The sequence below is a fragment of the Chiroxiphia lanceolata genome, chromosome 1, assembly GCF_009829145.1.
Source record: "Chiroxiphia lanceolata isolate bChiLan1 chromosome 1, bChiLan1.pri, whole genome shotgun sequence".
NCBI classification, from domain to species: Eukaryota; Metazoa; Chordata; class Aves; order Passeriformes; family Pipridae; genus Chiroxiphia; species Chiroxiphia lanceolata.
Window position 1 is genome coordinate 78,086,856 of NC_045637.1, and position 19,726 is coordinate 78,106,581.

Genomic DNA, 19,726 nt, shown 5'->3' on the forward strand with positions numbered 1-19,726 from the left:
TCCATCCTGAGCCTTCCACGGAGGGTAATGGCCTTTTTCCATGCATCCATCTGCTCCAGCATGTGTTTGGCTGCACTGCAGCAGGCTGCCCCACCCTGGGCCCCGGCTTGACTCGGCTGGGGGGGGGAAGGGAGGGCAGTGCCCGCTGGCAGGGGCCACTCTGCCACCCTGGCCTAGCCCGCAGGGCACCCCCTCCCCACTCCTTGCAGTTCACCTTGGGGGCTTTGGCGCTGTCGGTGCTGTTCAGCTCCTCGGGCAGGACAGGCTCCAGTATGGGCTGCTCGTGGGGCAGGCCCAGGGGCTGTGGGGCCTCTCTCCATGGGGCTGCATGCCCTGGCTCTGGCCACCCTGGCCCTGGCCGCCCCTTCACAGCGGCCATCGGTGCCTGCTTTGGGCTAGGCGCTGAGAGGCCTGGGCCGGGCTCCCGCCGCCCTCCCCTTCCCCCCTGGCCTGCGGCAGAGGAGGCAGCGGGACCGCCTGGGAGCTTCGGTCAGCTCTCCCCTGGCTTGAAAATTCTTCTGCACAACAAACTTCTTCTTAAATATGTTATCACAGAGGAGGAATTGTTGGATCTCCCTTGGGAAGCAGCAGGAAGTCCCTCCAGTAGCCAGCTATCATTGGTTTCACTGGGGGGGGGGAAACTTCTAGCAGCTTCTAACCAAAGCTACCCTATGTAGCCCCCCCCTTCACTACCAAAAAAAAAGCCCAGCCACCTTAACCCACGACAGGCACCCCCCACAAGGTGGTTCCAACACAATAATTACTGATCTGGTGTCTAACACCATGAGATTCTCTCACTCTCCAGAATCAAGTTGTATGTAATTGACAAGATTAATGGTTACAGATCTCCAGAAACATATGAATTGTGATTTGTACATTTGGCACAAATTCCAATGTTTCTCTGTTTTAATGTCTCAAGTTATAATGTGGAGACAACCTCTAAAGTGTTTTTGATGGAAAAGCTCTCTAAGTCATTAAATTAATTAGTACACGACCGTGAATTGAAATATATTTTGTTCAAAAGTTGATATTGTGAATGTTTTAATTGTTGCCACTTGGCTAAAACTGTGTTGACAGGCATTTTGTATTTTAAGGAATTGAGGGGAAACTAATAAAAAACAGTAAGATTGAAGGAAGAGAAGTTTTAACTAGCACTTTTATTCACATATTTGATTATGTTCTGGTATGTTGTTGAATCTGACACTTTACCAAAAACTAGAATATGCTTGTTGAGTAAAATGTGAATGTTCATTTTCATGCACCACCTCATGGCTTTCAGCCTTCTGAACAAACTGTGCACTGACTGGAGGACATTTATCTTTATGCATAGAGCATTTGACATTATCACTATTAAACTTTACTTGCAGTTTGTTAGCAAGCCCATAGAGCAGCAGCTGTTAAAATACTTATTTCTTCAGTGTCACAGTCCTAGATTCATTTTCTCCCACCGGGAACAAAAAAGAAAGAATCAACACTTAGTAACTCATAAGACAATCCATAATTGTAATCTTAATTTGATAGGATGTACCTGCTGCTTACTTTTCAGTTATTGCAAATAGACTCCAGTTGTATTGCACTTCTAAATGTAGTACTCTCATAGGTGTTAAATAAGTATCATTTCAAGTCTGTTTATTCACAGAATGAGTTCATTCCAGTGTAATGAAATATGTATTTCATACCTTTCATACCTGTATATCATACCTGATCATGTATTTTCATACCTTTTTCAGAACTCGGTCTAATTAGCAATATGAGTTCTTGTGAACATTTTATACCCATGCCTCAAATCTTGTTCATCTTCATGTGTTTAGTGCCTACCTCTTCTAAAGCTGTCCATGCACTTGGCTTCAAAGTGCTATTCCATGAGTTCACAGAGTATTGTGGGTTCTACAACTACACAAAAAAATGAAGGTAAGGCTCAGGTTTCAATTAATTTTAACCTTATTCATAGAAAAAAAATCCTACTGGAGCAAAGATAAGTTTATATAAGCTTAATTCATTTGGAAGATAGTGGACAACATACTGGCAGCCCTTTTTGGGTTTTTTTGTTCATTTACACATAGATTAATGTTAGAACATAATAAAAGTTGGAGAGAATATGTGAATATGTCACTATTAGGATACCTAATGTTTTGGAAAATGAACTAGAGCCTTGAGCGTAGACCATGATCATTACGTCTTGAGTAAAAAAAAGGCATTGGTCTCTCATTAGAAGATTCATCATGGTTGTTAATTCAAGAATGCTTGGAATATAGATGAATCACAATATAAAACATAAGAACCTATGTTAAGTTGAAATCTAATACTCTTAAATATTTCAGAGGAACCTATAACCATGAATAGTTTCTGACATTTATATTTACTATCTCATTCCTTCTGCTCCATTACTTTGAGATATAGCCCTGCAATAGATATTGTGGAAAACAGGGCTTTAAGAACCCAACATTAGCTGCTTGCATCATATTATTACATTTTTTCAGTAGCTCATTCCTTACCAGATTCAGACATTTCAGCTATCCCTAAACCATAAGGAAAGCAGGGGTAACACTCTGTCTGGTGTTCCACACTGTATGCCTCTCCACAGCTGCTCTGCTTTCACTTATACTGGTGTGGTTTCAGTCTCTGTCAAATTGGTGCACTCTGAAATGATGCCCAAGTATGATTTAGGTGAAGAGCATAGGCCTGGCAATATATATTAGGTGTCTGTGATAGGAGAGGAAGGTAGGTTGTAATCATATGGAGACAAGCTCAGTATCACTGTTTGGCTTTATGGGCAGAGAATAGTTGCTGGCCTGTTGTATTTAGCATATTTTGCAGCCTTAGCAGGGAGATTTTGATAAATTCCTTTGAGAAATACCTTTTTCAATTTATCTTTTGTGTCCCACAAAAGATTTTAATCTGCTTGAAAAGGTAATCCCTACTCACTATCCATTCCTTCCTCTTCATGTTAAGAAAGAGGAAAGAATGAATAGTGAGTAGGGATTTGTTCACTTCTCTTTTCTCATTGTTTTCCAGGGATGGCACATCTATAAAATCTCTGGGCAACCAACTCCAGTGTTTCACCACTCTCATCATAAAAATATCCACCTTATATACAGTCTGAATTTACCCTCTTTTAGTTTAAAGGCATTACCCTTTGTCCTATCACAAAAGGTCCTGCTAAATAGTTTCATTTTATCTTTCTTATAGGATCCCTTTAAATATCGAAAGGCCACAATAAGGTCTCCCCAGCTTTCTCTTCTCCCTCCCTCTGCCCTGACAGACAGGCCTAGGCTACACACAAAGATAGAAAGAACCAATTCTTTATTTTCAGTGTGGACAACCACTCGTATGACTTTGCAGTTGAGGTAAAGAAAGCATGGACATGTTGGAACCTCTTTGAAAGAATCTCCTACTTGGACATCTCCACTCTACTAAGAGTATGTGGTTCAGAACTATGGAAATGCTCACTGGCATCAAGGAAGCAGAGTCCATAACCTTTTAAAGTTAAAACCTGTCTTTGTAAAGTCTAATATGGATTTATTTTTATATATATTCTTGCCATGGATGTATTAATGTAAACCTGCAATATTTAGAGATTTTATCAAAGGAAATGTTCTTAGGTAAAACTCAATTTTTTATTTGTTGTTATATCTGCTTCACATGGGTTATTAGTAGTGTCAAGGCCTAAGCAAAAGAAACCTGGCAAAAAACTCATGTGGTGAGAGGGCCTTCAGGAAAAAGTAAGAAGATGATATTTGTTGGCCAGCAGCAACTAAGGAGTTGAGAATTGAATATTATGAGACAAAACTTCAGTGAAGAGAAGTAAATTAACACAGAAAGAGGCAAGTTAGAGAAATTGGATTAGATATCACCTGCAGATTATATAGGCTTGAGAGATGTAAGGATAAAAAACTTTTAGAAATGAACAGAACAATGATTGGGCAATAGCAACAGTAGCATATAAAGTAAATTTGATCTAGGAAAGTTCTTGAATTTAAAGTTCTTGGATGAAATCTGAGAGAAAAAAAAAGCTGAAATAAAAAGTACTATCGAAAGAAACAAAACTATCGCAACTTCAATAAGTGAAATAACCCTTGCTAGTAGTGTCCAACCATATCAGCTGGGAATTGATGCCAGCATTTCTGAAGTGAAGATGTTCAGTAGTAGGTGTGAATGAAAAAAGCCAATCATTAATCCAGATTTACACAGTTGCATATTAGCAAATCAACTCATAACAAGGGCCAACAGTTTAAACACAAATAGATTATGATCAAATTTAAAATATACTGTCTTGATTTCCACTGGAAATCAATCAATGCGTATTTAGTGAAATGGAACTTTCTTAACTTTTCAAGTTTTTTATATCGGAAAACTGAGTATCTCTTGCCTTCATATGCCTAATATTTCTCTCCTGAAAAGTAGGTGTGAAGGACACTGTAAAAGCAAGAGACTTTGTGCGTATGGCTTAAAATAGCAGACTGTGGTAAAGTGATTCTGTTAGGATGTATTTAGCTAAATGAACCACAGCATATCCCTGATCCAAGTACACACTCTACATACTGACCCTTGTCAGAATGGGACCTGATCATACATATTCTTCTCTGTGATTTAGAGAACTAAAACTGATAGCCTGCTGGGGGCTGTTTTCTTGGCATTTTTTTTTTTCTATCCAAACACTTTTAGAATCTGTGGAATTTCAAGACTATTACCATGTAGAAATAATGACCTCATGAATTTAGGAAGAATTTTCCAGTATTCTCATCTCTGTTGAATGAATTTGTTTGCAAAACCCATTAACATGTTTGCATAACTACACAATATGGCAAAACCTGCCATATGCATTTGCCTGTGCAAGGTGATATTATTATTTGTGAGAATAAAAATTTCCTTCACTGTGAAGTATGATCATTAATTTTTACCGGTTACTTTATGGGAGATCATTTTAATAGGTCAGAAGTTTTGAAAACCAAAATGCAACAAAAGCAATCATTGTTTCACAGACACACTGCAAGCTGAAGAGGATCAAGTTAATCAAGTAAATTATTTATTTTGGTTCTTTTTTTACAGTTTTAATTAATGTCTTTTGCTATCAGGATATGTTTGATACATTTTAAAGTCATAGCTTATGCAGAATTGTAGTTCCAGTTCTAGTTTTCCTTGATAAAAGTTTTATTTTGTTTGGTTTACATTCTTACAGAAGTTTGTTTTGCTTTGGTTTTCATAGTAAAGAGTTTTAGTTTAATTGCAGTGTAAGAATGCCAAACATTTAGGAAGCTATTTTTAGTTCCTGCTGTTGTTGATGATTCGTATTAAGAAAATAATGACTGTGCAGTGTGTTACATATCTGAAACAAAACTATCACAGCTTCAAGAAGCCAAACAATCCTCGCTAGTAGCTTTCGTAATGTTATTCTTCATATTGAGCTACACAGTTCTTTTACTGAAGTAGAGAAGGTGACGCAATCTTGTTTTGTAGTTTCAGTGATAAGTTGTCATTAGCACAGCAATATGAAGCAAGATTTATTTATCCATGTGTCCAAAGACACACCTTCAATGTGAACTAGCACAAGCAAAGTGCTAGAAAATAGAAAACACTGCACACTGATGATACCTTTTCAAGTACTAATCTACTTTTTTCCTTCTAATGGCGATTTTGTTAGGCTTTCTGTTCACGTAGACCAGTGATAAAGATGTTCAAAAATGTCTTCATGGGCTTTAGTTTCTGAGTGTAAAATTTATCAGCTTCAATAAATAGCTATGTTTTAATTAGCACCTTCTTGAAATGAAAGCAGTTTCTCCATGTTCCCAGCATAAAGAAAAAAAAGTATAGGTAAAAATTACCCCAAGAAAAATACACAGAAGGGTGAATTATGAGCGATGTTAGAAGAATAATAAAGCTCTCTGCAGTGACTAGATGAAACATATAGCCTACCTGGTTTCTTTTCAGAGGAACCAATTCCAGAGAATGGAAGGAGATATTACTTTATCTTAGTGACGTAATAATATTTAGTCATTTTTCTTATTATACCAGATTAGTATTTAACTATTTTCAGAAAATTTCTGTCTTGAATAAGTATATATACATACTGTCTCCTCCTTTGAAAGAAAACAATTGTTCTGATCCATCAATCTGCCTTCTGCTGTTGCATCTTAGAAGAAAAACCTTCAAAAACCAGCACATCTGCCAACAGGATTGCTGAAGCATTCATCTGCAAATAGGACCTTCAAATGTTTTTTTCAATTGCCAAGAAAGTTGTATCCTCTTAGTTCTCCTGCTCAGTTGTTCGCTTTGTGGTAGGTTGCAACAATCTAAACCACTTTTTGGTTAATGAGGTAAAGCAGATTTTCAAACATGGAAAAGTATTTGCATAAATATTCACAAGTGGGAGATACTGATTAAAGAGGAGTTTGGTAACCTACTCCACTAACTTTTAATGGAAGTTTTGATCCTAACTTCCCCTTTGCCTTTTTTTGAAGACCTTTCAGTTAAAGTTTAGTCAGGGACTTCTGCAATACTCAGGCTCAGCTGTCTTTACTGTTAAATTAAGCACTGCATGAAGTTAGTATATTTTCAAGTCACAGTATATTTTAGCCACCAAACTAATACAGTTACCTTTGTGTGTACTTTTTTTGTTTTAAACAATGTCACATGAATCTACAATAAGAAATCAATAAGACATTTAAGATAAAAATCTTTAAATACAAACAGGAAATTATTTTAATTTCATGGAATGATAGAATAATACAATTGGGTCAGGGTTGGAAAGGACCTTAAAGATCATCTAGTTCCAACTCACCCCAGCCATGGGCTGGGATGCCACTGACTAGATCAGGTTACTCAGGGCCCCATCCAACACAGTCTTAAACACTTCCAGGGATGGGGCATCCACATCCTCTCTGGACAACCTGTTCTGGTTCTTCACCACCCTCCGAGTTAAGAATTTCTACTAATATATATAGAGGCATGAAGTCCGATCTCCAGTGTGCAAGTCCAGTGATAGTCCCTGATGCAGGGCAGAAATCTGAGTTTAATGTAATACAATGTGGAACATATGTTGGTACATTACATTTAATATTTTACCAAATCTAAAAAAACCCCTCATAATTCTATATTGCCATGCAAACTGTTACTAGTTTGTGCGCTAGTTTCTGTAAATTAGCACTGTCCCTCCTGAAACTGTCTCTATTTTATTCTCATTGTCCAAGACAAAAGAAGTACAACTCCTCACCCCCCAAAATATCTGGCTATTTTTTCTATAATATTCAAATTTAAAAGCAGTAGTAAAGTCTAGTAAATATCCAAAGGTAAAACCACTCAAGTAAAACTGAGGCTTTAAAACTAATTTGACAAGATTGATATTTGCCAGAGCTACCTTTATGTTAAAAGAATTATTTGAAATTAGAGAAATTAAAACTTGCCTTTTAACGGCTGTCTAAAAAAAAGCATACCGGTGTTCAAGCTCTAAATAACATTAGTTTATTCAATTACTTAAAGCCTAATTCAAAGCTTGCCTGAAAAAGTACTTAAAAGGCTCAGCTAATTTAATTTGGATTTATGTTTGGGGTTTTTTTGGTTGTTGGTGTTTGTTTGTTTGATCGGGGTTTTTTAAATAAAGCAAATTGAACATAATTTCCAGTTGTTACAGTTGCAGTTTTAATTTTTTAGGGGAGTACATTTTAAGGCAGGTCAAAATCTGAACTCCCAAATGTACCATTGTGGGTTCAGCTTCATCTTGCTTCTGAGTCTTATTAAAACATCAGTTATTTTAAAATGTGTGTGTGCTGTGTGTTTTCACTTGTATTTTCTCCTTCCTTGAAGTGTTGTGCCACAAATCATTTTGTTCTAATTAAATACCTGGGATTATACTTTTTGGAAAAAAAGATTGATCTATATTATTTATCCATATTGGTAAGTATTCGAAAACATGGCCAAATAATTAGAACCATTAAAAGTATATTCAACTTTGAGATCTTTGTGCAATTGCATTAGATGTAAAACATTTAAAATTGCACTGTGTATAAAAGGACATTTTGCACAGCCTTTGGGAAAGATCTATAAAGAGTAAATAAAGCTTACTCAGTGTTTTAAAGTTGTATTTGTTCTGAAATAAACTTAAGTAGCTAGTGTGATGGTCACTGACTGCTATTTAGATATTAAATTTGTACTTAGAATTGTTTCAATATTAGTATTCTGTGCTTTCAGTAGTCACATGTACATTTGACTGAGCACTTGTAAATGCATCATGGAATATTAACTGTAACATAAATGTGTCTCTACACTTTTTTAGCTAATAGTTTTTAAAAGAACAATATGTGTCTTTCCCGGGAATGACAGAGTCCTGTTGACATCTTGAAAATCATTACTATTTTTTTGCAGTAGAAGCAGTTTTTCCTCATCTCCAAATTTCCTGACTCTGGAGCTGAACTGCATTAGCCAAGCCAGATAGAGCTAGATAGTCACCAGCTTTATTTCTGTAATGATACCTTTTTGTTCAGCTGTAACTGCTTGTCAGATTGCTCTGCTCTGCCAAGAGCCATTTCTCATCCCACAGCTTGAAAATCACCCCCTTGATTTTCAAGCAGTTCCATTTCCAAGTTCCAAAGTGATAAGAACCTATAAACATGTAGGAATGGCCAGGCAAAAAAAAAGAAATATTTTTCAGGTGGTCTTACGAGTATTGGATCTGCCTTTATGAATACAGCTGCTTTATTCCCATCAGAAACGGTTTGTACTCTGCTGGCACAAGGCAAAGGAGAAATTAGTATGACAGCTTCCAGATAACCATACATTAAGGTCTTTTTTTTCTCCCATATCTTGCTGTAAATCCTTCTCCTCATTTCAGAGATTTTTTTCAAGTCCACAGAGTCTGTTGTCTCCCGTTGAACTTGTTTGTGCAGATAGGACAACACATTTTGGAAATAACACCAATTTGAAATGAATGTACATTGGACAAGGGAGATGTGAGAATTTTAAAGGTAAGTATCAACCTAAATTCCAGTTTAGGTCCAATTTAAAATACAGGAACTAAGCATGTTTTCCTGAAAGTGCTGGATGTTTCTCCTCTAAAAATTGAATTCACAGGAGAGCTTTCATGTAAGGGAACAAATTTGAAAAACAAATTTTTGGCTCACTGTTGATCAGAGAGGGTCCCTACTGAAAAAGTTGCACAGAGTTAATACTGACTTTCTAATAGCACTGTGCTGAAATCCAATGTGTAGGCACTGCAAGCACTGACTGGTTAATTGCAATTATTCACTGGTACATCTTGTGGTGTACAGAATCCTGAAATATTTCTGTTGGGTTAGGCACATTTTTTTTTTATATAAGCAATTTAAAGAAGGGATGTACCCAATTTTCTTCACAAACATTTTTCCTCACATTCAGAAATCAAAGGTAATTAGAAAATTATTGTTACTCTGGATGCCTGGATAAATCTAAGTAATGAAGTAATCAATTTTTGTATATTTTTCCCCTAATACCCAAGAAGAAGTATCCTAAGTGTTTTCTTGAGAGATGATATTAATTGAGAAAGCATCTAAATTGCATTAATTATCCTGAGATTTCATTATTTTTTAGTCACTTATCTTCTATATTAAAAAGAATAAGTAGGCAATTGCTACAAATTGCAACAATTGCAACTGTATGCTTTTGTCTTACTTTTTAATTTTCTTTTTCTTTTCTCTGCATCTAATTTCAGAGCTTCTTTATCTGCAGTGTCTTAAAGCTATTCATTTTTTACACAAACATGCATTATTGGAGGGTCACATTTTAAATTTTGGAGAGTTTTTTCTGGCCATAAAATGTAATCTGCAATATTAAGCAAAGATCATAGCAGATGGTGCTGTGTGATTTTTTCTTTTTCACTTCATTATCAGTTAGCTTTCTGAATTTCAGAAGATTATGTCAGATTCTGATGGCCCCACTTTAATATTTATCACGGTAATAAAGGTACATTTAAGTTCCTGATACATGGGAAGAATTTATTCAAAACTGATTCCTGTTTTAATAAAAATGTTATCTGGCATTTGTGTCCTTTCTTTTGGGGTTAATGAGTCTAAAAATTCTTTTCTGTGTTCTCCAAAATCAAAAAGAAATAAACTAAGTCAGTGGTTTTCTACATTTGTTCAGAATTTCCTGGTTTCTTCATCGCAGAAGCATGTTTACCTTTTTGTTCTGTGATTGCATTTGAGTATTTGAATTTTTAGTACTGAGGCATTTACTGGACCAAAACTGTGTTCAGACTTACACCTGAAGAAATGCAGTATCTCTGCTAATTTTAACCAATACCAGCTTTCTCTCAATAAAACAGCAGTCTACAGAGAGATAAGAAGAGCTTTTTTCTGCCTTGCCTCTTTCACCTCCCAGTATGAAAATTTAGTATCTGTAGAGACTATTGGGAATTATGACAGAAGTCTCTGTAAATAGCACAATCTCCATTTTAATAATGTCTTTAAAAAGAGGGCCTGCTTGTTCTCCCACATAAGGTACTCTCTTTTTCGGATTTATTTTTTATGTCTTACTCATCCAAAGCTAAACTAACTTTAGATTTTAGTTAGTGATTTTAAGGAAACTGGAAGGATAACAATGACTGCAATATTCAGACTGATTTTAAACTGTGTAGGAAGGTCATAAAAGTAAAGAAAGAGTCAAGGAGAATGAAATTTGATGCCTCTGAAAAAACAAAGCTAAGTAAGGAGGAAGCTCTGCCCCATGTCTGTTACAGGCCATTTAATCAAATCAGGAAAGGAAATAAAACTGTTTCTTAAATATTTAGCTGTAAAATGCACAATTAAAAAGTATAGTCTTTAAGGGACTGTAGCTCAAGAGATAGATTCTGGACATCTCAACAGATAATAAAAATCTAATTTGTTTTTTTAGTCATAACTTCATGATTTTCTAACCATTGTTCCTTAAGTGGGACACAGCAGGCTGTCAAGGGACCAGAGAAATCTTCCCCTGATTGCATTCAGAGACAGCAAAAAGAGGAAGGCATTAGTTGTAATATTTAAATGCATAACGCTCAAATCCACAAGGGATTTAGGAGGGATACAGGCCCCTAGTTTAAATATCACACAGTTCTCAAAATCACAATGTGATTCTTTAGGCATTTAATACCTGTAGGTACTTTAATTTTACCAGTGAATTACTGCTAGTACAGGAAATTTGCTTCCAAATCTTTCCCAACTTGGTAGCACTGAGCATCTTAACGCATTCTAACCAGTTGTCTTCAACTGGAAACCTCTGCACAGGCATTTCACACAGACCAGTCCAGAAAGTGTGTTGAGAGTATGAGGAACAATGTGCATACCTCCTTTTACTAAAATCAGCGACTGGTGTTTCTTCCCTTTATGCAGAATCACAAAGGTGATAATGCTTAGTATATGGAGAACTTGAATTCAGCACCCTCCTAAACTGAGAGACACTTAATATCCTGTGTTCAGTGAAAGTAAAAGATCTTTACCAGAGTTGTGTCCCAGAAAAGTAAATTTGCTGTAATAAATCCAACTATTAGGAAGTAGGAAGGAAGCAGTCTGAGAAAGGGCTTAGATGTGATAATGCTACTCTGTGAGATACTGGCATAGTACATTCTGCTGTAGCATATTTTTTTTAAGATACAGGTCAAGATAAAAGACAATGTATACTACTAGGGCAACATTGAAAGAGGGAAATTTTCAGGAGACATTTGAATGGAGGATAATTTGACAGACCAGACCAGCAAAAAATAAATGTTGTAGAAAATAAAGCAGAATATCTGAAACAGGATGAAATTAAAACTTTCTAAGTCAAATTTGATCATGCCATGGTCATGAAATATGTCTGCCAAAATAAAAGAAATAACATTCAAGGATTAGTTGTGTTATAGTCTCTGATTTGCAAAACCTGTAATGGTTCTTTATTTGGACTGTGCTTCCTCTTCCTTCTGTTTAATGTTTTGCTGAATCTCTTGCAAGTCATTGTCTAAGAATGACCCCTATCCACAGTGTACAAAAAGCAAAACAATCGGCTGAACAAGGAGCATTTTTATCAGATAAGCTATATGAAGTTCTCTTTTTATAAATATTTACTCAGGCATTTTTAAAGTTTATTAATGAATTATTTTGTACCTGGAGTTTTCTAACACCGTGTCCTGGGGATTTCTACTTTTGTTAGCATAAAGAAGGCTTCCACTGATATGAAAGATACTAAAAGACATTTAAAACCAGAAATTGTTCTTGTCTACTGGTTTTCAAGGTTCAAATATATTCTTGTTTGGCTATTTTCAAACAATTTCTTTGAATTTACATAATGACTCTCAAGTGGCTCACTGCAAAATTCAGCTCTTACTAATTCTAATTAGTCCAGTAATTTAAAAAACTTTTTACTGTAAACATTTGCTATGATATACTTGCAGTCACAAGAAAAGAAAAAATTTAGCTCCTTAGCTACTGCCTAGAGGCAGCACATACTGATGGTCTACATGCAAAATTATAAAATTATATGAGAATGGTTGAGAGGCATGCATGCATGTTATTTATCTGAGATCTTGTCAAGCACAAAATGAGTTTATAGCATGACTGATCACTCTGTCTCTGAATTACTGTTATTTACTGCAATATCATTTTATAAGATTTTGTGGGGTTCAAAGGAACATATAGCCTTTTACAAAGGGCACAGAGATGGAGAGGGATCCGTTATATAAGTGCAGGCCTTTACAACGGGACTAACAATTTTTTTAGTTCTTTGTGTTTTGATGTACATGATTGGAGCTTATAAGAATACATAGCTTTCCTAACTTTCCTGATAGTTTAATAGGCAGTTCCTCACATAATTATTATCAAAATATTTCTCCCCAAATGTTATATTACTACCAAAGATTGTTATTATTTAGATGGATTTGAGGAATGGTGCTAGCCTAGGCACACTATTTTTAAATCTTCTTATACATCTCTTGTATTTTGTTTATTCCTCAGAATCTCTTCCAGTTAAAATTCCAAGAGTGGGGATGGTCCAAGGCCTGTCTTTATCTACGGTGAACATCTCTGACAGTTTCATATACAGAGCTACAGGTGTACTCATTATAAAACCCCACGGACTTTGTAAATTGTTGCTCTACTTTTGGCTAATGACAAACATTATTTGGAGGGCAGATATTTATTTGAAAACAGTTTGTGTTGTTCCTGGCAATTCATTGTGATTTTGCAGAACTAATCTAACCAAACTGAGTATTTTGAAGTTGAAACAACTTCTAAATATGAAATTGGAGAAAACCAATAATGAATTTCTGGTCATTCTCACATTCTTCTTCTACTGCATTTTATCGAATTATGTCAACATTATCTTCTTACTAACGTTGGGGAAATCACAGCCTCCCCCTCCCAACTGAATCTCTATGCAAATAAAATGCAATCTAAACTGAGAAGTGTCATGATTTTTTAAGCTTGGAAAAAATTATCACAAAGGAGTAACATTTTTCTAATTGCTTCTTTAGATCCCTTTAATTAGTTCCTATATTTTTTAGAAAATATGATTAAATATTTAAATGCTGACTTAGCTTGCTTCGGCTTCAGTGTTTCTTTATCAAAATAAGTGCTGCTTTTTCAACTGTGATTTTTCTGCTGGAGTGCCTTAGTGGTTTTAGTACTGCGTGCCCCTGTTATATTCTAAAGACTTAAATGTATAACATTACATTTCTCATTAAGATAAATGCTTCTTACAGCAGACATTTTTAATTGTATTATTTTAAGCACTCTGAAACATTTTTGAAATATCGGAGAAGGAAAAGAAACATATGAAAAAATTACATTGGTTTTTGCACCCTTATTTAATGTGCTATATTTGACAAACACTTGTGTTGTGGTTTTGCAAAAAAATAACAGCATGATAAGTATTCATACTGTTTCTATTTTTAAAGTTGCACTCATTTCAACAGATGTGTCTCTCAAGACATATTTCTGGGTTTCCTTTCCTCTGAATTTCTCTCTAACAGTTTTTAATTCCCCAAATCTGAAAAGTTAAGATCACTTCCTTTTTATCTGCTGTTGCATGCAAAGATGCTATTGCAATTGTTTTATGAAAAATATCTCTTTGTGGTCACTTTCAACATTCATTTGCTGCTCATGAGACAATGCTGCCACTTGACAACAAACTATTCAAAGTAACACAGGAATTTGGAGAACAAATGAATTGAGTGCAAGAGGTGGATAACAAACTCTAAAGATAGCTTGCCTAGGAACTGCTCCTTAGATCCTTCCAAATAACAGTCTTCCAGAGTAATATAACTACTGACTAGAAATATTTTTATAATAATTATATGAAGAACTTCCTATTAACCTATCAGGATAGTTAGGAAAGCTATGTATTTCTACTTACTATCACAATGATTTCAAGAGCTATACTGCTTGTGCAGTAGTATATCTCCATCTTTTTACACAGGTGTGCAGCTGCTGATTTGCATGCAGGACTCTGCCTTATTAAGCCCAGAAACTAAATGCAAAAAGTGTGTTCTTCTACCTAGAAAACCAAAGGTTTGGTTCAGTATGAATTCTGGGTCACGACTGACATGTTAACACTTTTGTTAGTCCTACATTGTACACATAATTAGCAATAGCTCTTCCCTTAAATAAAGGTTAATAAAATTTAGAGGTCAACTACTTACTAGTTATTTTTTTAAGAAATATGTGTTCTGGATTGCAAGGGTAAAAATTCATAAATGAGTAGCAGCCTGGGCTTCATCTGATTTCAGAAGAAAAAATAAGCACCTTGCCCTTTCAATGGTAAACTTTTACTCTGTCTTAAGCTCAGTGTCTACAAGCACAAGCACACAAACAGTTACTAATAACTGAAAATCTAATTTTATAATTTTATTATTTGGAATTATTTTATACTGACTAATTTGGAGAATTCTACATAGTTCACATTTGGTTTTTATTGCTTCTCCGGGTAAATTCCTATTGTCTTGTTGAGATATAATTAATACCACATTTTACCAGTAGTATTTTCATAAACATAGAAACTAAAAAAAATACAGTTGTGTTTGCTTTGAATAAAGAAATCTGTCATCCTACTGTACTGAGGACTCAACATGAAAGGAAAGGCCAGATTTTTGTAAATAGAAATAATGTTTTCTTTGTTCTGATAGTTATCAATAGCCAAGATTTAATTTTAATGTTATTCACTTTATGTTTTTAAACATTCCTATGTGTGTAGATATAGACAGTAATACAGAAAGTTTCTTTCTTTCATTGTGATAAAGCTATTTTGAAAAACCTTCAGCTAGCACCAATTAATCTTTTCTACTACTCTTTACCCCCTAGCCATTGCTGTATATTTTATCATTTAACTTCAGACTAATTAAACAGTTCTTGCTGTTTCTAGAATTATTCAAAGAGTGGAACTCTGATAGAAAAGGCTAAGAAATTGATCTCAATCATCACTCAGAAGGAAAACCCAAATTTTTTCAGTAGTTTGATGAACTGCGATATTTTCATTCACGTTTGCGGGGGGGTTTGCAACACTGGAGCACTGCATTTTGATTTTTTTTTAGTGTATCAGAAATTTAGAGCAATACAGAATAATTGCAAACTTCATAAAAATTCCTATTATTCTCTTGATATAATAGGAGATAAAAATAATTCAAATAATGCAGTTGAAACATTAATAATTAAGTTGTAAGCAATTATAATTCAAATTCTTAAATTTTACTACTGTATTTCTTTTATCTTTCATTTATTTGGGGAACAAAATTATTAATGTGAACCACAGTGTCTAGCTGTAAAATGAACTTGACTGTGTATCTGCTCCTTCTGGTGGCTCCCATAGCATTTTCTCATGCTGCTGGTTTCCTGCTGCTCTGTTTCTCAGTCACCATTCTTCATGATGGATCCAGAAGCCTTTTTATGTCAAGCCTACTATGTTCTCCTCATGGAAAGCAAATGGTCTTAGTTTTCCAGACTCTACTAGACCAGTGTCCAAGCAGCAGGATGAAACAATCAAGCAGTTTGCTTTCCTGCTGCTCTACCAGGCCTGGATGTAGAAGAGGAATTCTGTCTCTTGCATCAGATATTGCTTAGAAAAAAATAGTTAGCTTCTTAGAGTTATTCACATTGAGTACAACCTGCCAAAGAAGAGTATGAAGCTTTATGTAATGGTTTTGTGTTCATGGTTGGAAGTAGGACACCATGTGTCAAACCATACAACAGAGATGCATCATATCCTCTTAGTTTATGGCATAACAGTCTTCAGTATATTGTTGCCAACCTTCTCTCTCCATCTCTAGGTTGTCTGGTTTCACTGTTGTTGTAAGAGACTTATGTATCTTTAAAAATTTCCTTGTTACATTCCAGAAGAAAAGCCTTATGCTTGAGTTATAAAGTGAACATGTTTAAAAAAGGATCACAGTTGATCACACTGACTCATGGAAGAAATAAGGACTAATAAAATACAATTTTGCTCTTAGTTTTAAGGTCGTCATAGTCAGGAAAGGCAACTGAATGTTACATATATAAGCAAGGGTAACATCATCAGTTTATGTTTCCCTTTCTGACATTTTTTGGACTTAAAGTGCACTTAGATTTACTATGACCAAATGCCTGAATCTACCTAGAGATTGGTTTCTCAGCTCTTCCTAGATAGTTATTTATAAATATTATAGTCTATAAAATAATTTTGTAGACAAATATGAAAATTTTCATTAAGTATAAAATTTTAGTGTAGTTTTTCTCTTTGGCACAGTTTATTATAATGTAGTATAAAAATAGTCAGACCCAGACACATATCTGGTGACTGCTCAGGCTGGCAAGGAGGTTGTTTTCTTTGTTGAACATAAGATGTCTTAATATGAACATTTTTTTAAGCATTATGCATACAATTGCTAGTGAGACTTTAACCCTAATGTCCATGTAAAATAAAATCAGCAAATCAGATTTGGAGGAAGCCTCTTCTAAAAGGGAGTGAAATGTCAAAAATTCTCAAATTGTATTCTAAAAACGTTAAAATAGGATTACTAGTTAAATTTTGAGAACTAAGCGACTTCATTTTCTTGGTTATAGAGATACATGCATTAAGGAGAGGTAATCAAAATAATGTTTAAAATTACTTTAAGGTTTGAATACATGCAAATACTGAAATATGAAATGCATTCCAATAACAATAGAGTTTAAAAAGGAAAAAAAGTCTGTCAGCCCAGCTCTCCAGGAGCTGTCTTTCTTCTTTATTTTACTAGGTTTTACTAGGTATATTTTACTTTATTTACTAGGTATACAAAAGTATCTTTAAAAATTTTTGTCTTATTTATTTTTTTTTATTTACCAAAAGATTCTTGTCATTTCCCTCAAGAAAGTAATATTACTGCTTCGATAGAACTTGGTATATTCTTGAAATTGCCAGTTCGACTTTCTTTATAGTTATTCAATATCATAACACTATTTCTTATTATACTCTCTTGCATTCTTTTAAATAAAAATTTTGTCTGTTGTGTTTTTATTCTTCAAATGCTTATTGACTTCTTGTTTCACTCCAGGCATCAGGTAAGTCAGAGATCTGGAATTTTCTAGTATTTTCCATTCCTTTCTCATAAATTAGTTACATTTTTATTTTTCCATGTGTGTTTCTGAAGTCCCTACATTTTATAAATATTTATCTGGAAGCTAGTTTCTTGAACTGAATCCTACATTCTAAGTGTTACTCCACTAGAGATGCCTAGAGATTAGAGCTTACAATTTGCTTTGTCATGAGATATCTCTGCATACGCAGCCCTAAATTGGAAAGTATTGGCTTTCCTTTTCTGTCATCTCACATTGAAAACTCACAGTTCATTATCACATAAACAAGTTCTTTGCATTTCTGAGGCTGTCCATCAGGGAGGTCTCTCCATCACACTGATAATTTGTTCTTTATGTGGTTATCTCCTCTTACCCTTTCAGCTCTTTGTGTTTCCAAAGTTGCATCTCAAAATTTCAAATATCAAATAAATTAAGAAATAACAATTGTCAGGAATCCCAGTACTGTGCATCATATAGTGGCATGCTGTAGCCATCATATGTACTCATTCATATATTACATTGTGAATAGCCTGGAACAAAAAAATGCCTTGGGAAAAACACTGAACTGCATGCTGGAGAGAGATATTTAGCACCATTGAGTTGGATCACTACACCTGGAAATTTCCCTTGCTAATCAACAAGTTCAAGGTAGGTAAAATGATTTTCTGATCTCTTCATTCTGTGGAACTGGAATAAGGCATCCAATACAGAAACCCAACGTGATGTGTAACATGAATTTCTCTCTTGTGGGAGCCCAAACCCAGCTTTCAGCAAAGGAAAACAAGGGCTGACAAAAACCTTGTGATCTGAAGGAGCTGGACCCTTCTCACAAGACCTGTTAAAGTTCTACCTTATGGATCAAGCCTGGCTCCAGCAGATATCAGAAAGGACTTTTGAGATGATTGTATCAAACCATGTCTAAACCCCTGTAATCCCTCTATCCCCCATGTAATCCTACTAGAAGAAAAATTAACTATTTAGAAATTGCAGTAAAAACTTGTGTAATTCCCTAATTAACATAACTCGTCCCCTTCATTAACATGTCCAGCCTCAGATGCCTTTAAAATAGTGTTCTCGTGTTCAATAAACTATTCCAGTTCCCCCATACTGGGATCGTGTCTAGCTTTTATTTTTCAGACCGCCACTCTCTCTCACAGATTTTTTGGCAAGATTAGGTGGATAAGTAAAGATAAGTTAGAAAGGATCCATAGGTTCCAAAAGGATGCAAGCAGCAAGCAGGGATGGGAGCATGACTGTGCATGTATGAAAGAAGAGGACAGGTATTTTGTAGCTCTGTGTTTCTGTGAAGAAGCAGAGACATAAGCTTAACAGTAAGGAGCCACAAAGCATTTAGGAGCCTCTCACAAAAAATAAAAGTTTCAACAGATTGCAGGACTAAAAAGACAGTCTGAGACAGTTTTTTGTGATGTATGGTTTAACTGTGCTGATTGCTGAGCGCATCCTAAGCCCAGAGAAGTAGTTTATTGCTGTGGTTGTGACGTGCAGTGAAATTACGACAGAAAAATAGGGATTTTATGGGAAACTGCATTTAATAATTAAAATGTATAAGCCAAGGTATCTCCTGTGAAAAAAAGGTACTTTTTGCCTGTTGACAGTCCAGGGAAATACAGATAAAATTTCCCTAAATACCACAGATTTTACAAACTTTGCTGCTTTTAATGGTGCCAGTTGAAAAGAAAAACAACTACAAGCTCGGTTCAGGCCCATCTGAAAATACCAAGAAGATAACGTTTTGTTGTCTACTCACATGCTTAACAAACTAATAGTACCTAACCTGGTGCACCCTAAATGTATCTACTATTACTTGACTTGTCTACTGAAGTTTTCTAGATTAATATTTCACTCTGCTTATTTGTAATTGATTTGTATATGTCCCTTTGAAAGCTAAAGGCAGATATTTCTCTCAGTGGCCTCAGTAAAATGGCTATTTTTGACATGTGAAATTTTTTGTTAGATTTTACCTTACATGAAATAATAGCCTAAGGTGACAAGATATAGCGTTATTTTGCCATGTTTACAAGATTTTAGCATGTTGGGTAGCACAGTCCAAATACATCTTACCATGAAGTGAATTAAGAACTTTAACATAGATTTTTGTTTATTTTAGAAAAAAACGATATCACTTATTGACTGGAACACTGGGTGTAGGGTATCTATGCTAAGGGTCTAGTATAAGACTCTCCAGTTGACTTCCAGGTGAAATT